We start from the raw sequence: 3,073 nt of genomic DNA, 5'->3' as shown, positions 1-3,073 counted from the left end.
TAGCACCGACATATTACGCAGTGCTTTACAAGGTCCAAAGTCATGTCACTAAGTGTCCCTCAAAGGGGCTCACAATCTAATATCCCTACCATAGTCATATGTTATTATTACGGTCTAAAGTCAATTTTGGAGGATGCCAATTAACATAACTGCATGTTTTTGAAATGTGGGAAGAAACCCATGCAAGCACAGGGGGAACATACAAACTCCATGCAGATAGTGCCATGGTTGAGATTCAAACGTGGGACCCAGCACTGCAAGGGCCAAAATGCCAACCTCTGAGCCAATGTGCTGCCTTTAAAATAACTTTCACATCTCAGGAAACCCCCTGCTATAAATACTATATCCACATTTCACAGTACAATAGTGTGGTGGTCAATGCTATCCGCTCTTTCTGATTTCCTGATCTTTGGCCATCTTTATTACCCGGGCCAGGATGATTTATCTCCTGCGCACATGTGCAGCAGTTTATATAGTTGGTCTTTGCCTATAGTGTGTCACTTTCCCTACCTCCTAGATTGTAAGCTTTTAGGGCCAGGGTCCTCTCCTCCTTCTGTCTGTCTGTCTTTTGCAACCCCTATTTAATGCACAGCACTGCATAATATGTTGGCGCTATATAAATCCTGTTTATTAATAATAATAATAATAATAATAAATGCGTTGATTGGATGATTGAACAATACATATAGTCTGTTACAAAGAACAGAAGTGTATTAAGATGTAGATAAGTATATATTTGAATAAAGTGTTTTTATAAACATATAACACGTACATTCTAAGACAACAAATACTGCAATTACTTTAAAACATACAAACTTTAAATCAAGATTGCACATGTTACTACCAAACACACATGCGCAGAACCATCTACTAAAACGGCCACGCGCAGAACAGACGCTGAGCTCGTTCTCGGCTCGACGGTCGCGTCAAAGATGCGCGTTCACGCTCTGTTCTCATCTCTCATTGGCTCATTCGTACTTTCTTGGTGACGTTGTCAAAGAATTCGCTATCTGATTGGTTAGATTCCTCGAACTGTCCAAATTCAAACAGCCGAGTGGCAGTGGTGCGGAGTGCGGCGTAATTCCCGGTGGCGTAATATAAATACCGGTGGACGTGCGGTGTATCGTACTGGTCAGGTAAGAGGTGACGGAGTGTTATAGTAAGTGTGTGGTGGCGGACATGAGCTGTTATATGTAACATTTTGGGATGTTTGTCTCGTGGTGGGGGGGAGGGTCACTCATTGGTGTATCTCCTTGCTAACTGGACATGGTACCTGTCCTGCACCAAATGTCTGTATATTGTGTATTCTCTTCTCACAGGCCTCTGTATTTGGCATTATTGTTGAGTAATGGATTCCAGGCAGGAGAATGAGCTCTGTCATGTTCTGTATGGTCTGCTGGGTGTTCCAAAGCCCATAGGTATTGCTTGTGTAGGAATGATTCACCCTGATGTGTGAATATTGGGGTGGAGTAGCTGCTGGGGTTGGTTAATGCTGTGTGATACCCCAGGAAGTGAGGGCTAAGTTGTCATGGGAACAGGTGTTATCAATTGCTTTCCTTACATCCTGTTGTGGTGACAACTGTAACACTTTGTATTAATTTCTGTGTCACCTGGATGTTGGCATCACCCACCATCAAATTCTATTTTCCTTTAGATATGTTTTAACAAACAAGCTACATATACCCCAGTGATTGTCCTCCCCCATTATCATACTTTACCATCTACTTTTACTGACTTTCCAAGGGTTGTAGTACTGTGAATTAAAGTGGAATCTTCCCAAAAAGACAATATTACTGAGCTTTACTTGTAACAAGCCATCTGCAAACTGAGCCCAGAAATTCCTGTGAAGTCTCAGCTTCTTTCTGGGTCTAGCCTTCCCATTCTTCATGTCACCCAATCTTGCACTATGCATACATGAGATCAGATATTTCTGCATCCAAATGAGTGCTGGTCTCACTGCGCCTGTGTGAGATTAAGCCTTTTCATTAAAAAGAAACCAAATTAAAAAAATGTCCAAAAAAAAATACATTTAATCCCGCAGCGCAGACGATTGGTTTGGAGGTGTCTTCCATCGGGTCCCGACATCTGTCTCTGTGCTGGCCGCCGCCATCTTTGCCTCTTTTTACCTTCTACCTTCCTAGAAATGTAGACTTTTTGTATTATGTAAATGAGCGCTTTTTTTTTTTTTTTTTTTTTTGCATAATGTTAAAAGTGAGTTTGCTTTACTATCCAGCAGATGATGGTTCTATGCAGCACACTACAATACAATCCTATTGACTTCTATGGCGCTGTGTCCGGAGTTGTTGAGGAGCCCCATAGAAGTCTATAGGACTTTGCTGCATGGTCAGGACAGAAGTCCACAAGCTGGTGGATGTCATCAATGGGCCAGGCTGTGATTCTTGAGTTCTCAGTAAGTAGGCATCTGTGAAGGTAGATGATGGGCTGGTTTAATAAAGGAGGATCAGTGCATGGGTGTAAAGTGCACTAAACCTTCAAAATTATTGCTTTGTGTTAACATGGTTATGATGAGTGTCAAGTTATCTAAACCTAAGAACCAGGTATTAAATATTGCAGTTTACCAGTCTTTTGATTTGCTAGTGAAATGCATTTTTTTTTATCCTAGGGTGACAACACTTAATTTTGGAGAAGCAGTGCTGCCCTCCTAAGACTATAGTACACGTTTTGTCCTCACCATATGTGGAGAGGTTCTGTAGCGCAGAGGCCTGGAAATGATGCTGAAAGTCTGCAATGAGCACAGTTAGCTCTGGGTGCATTAGATTTATGGCTTGGCAAATGGGGTTTTTTAATGCTCCTAACGGTTACTGTATAACATTTTCATTAGTAGTTGATCTCATGAAAGAATGAGCGAAAGATGTTTATTTTTTTAAATTAGATTAATTATGTATTGATAAAGCATTGATTTGTATGTAATTATACAGCAGTCATGTTTTATAGTGTAAATGTTATATTGGCATTGCAATTTTCATGCTAGACATCTTTCTCCTAAAAATTATTATATTATGATATAAATTAACTGTTCCAGTCTCTTTTCCAACGCGTCCTGGGACTTTAT

General features: G+C 40.6%; 1 protein-coding gene across 2 annotated transcripts in view; it reads left to right on the top strand.

Annotated features, from left to right (window-relative positions):
- Positions 1-1,042: 1,042 nt before the first annotated feature.
- The window catches only part of TACC3 (transforming acidic coiled-coil containing protein 3), an 18,912-nt gene continuing 16,881 nt past the window's right edge, over positions 1,043-3,073 (top strand). For both annotated transcript variants that reach the window (XM_072406574.1, XM_072406575.1), the window contains exon 1: positions 1,043-1,136. The gene's annotated coding sequence lies outside the window, so the exon portion shown is untranslated. The remainder of the gene's footprint in view (positions 1,137-3,073) is intronic.

Source organism: Pyxicephalus adspersus, chromosome 3, assembly GCF_032062135.1.
Source record: "Pyxicephalus adspersus chromosome 3, UCB_Pads_2.0, whole genome shotgun sequence".
NCBI classification, from domain to species: Eukaryota; Metazoa; Chordata; class Amphibia; order Anura; family Pyxicephalidae; genus Pyxicephalus; species Pyxicephalus adspersus.
The sequence above is the reverse complement of the archived record's forward strand: the minus strand, read 5'-3'. Positions and strand labels throughout refer to the sequence as shown.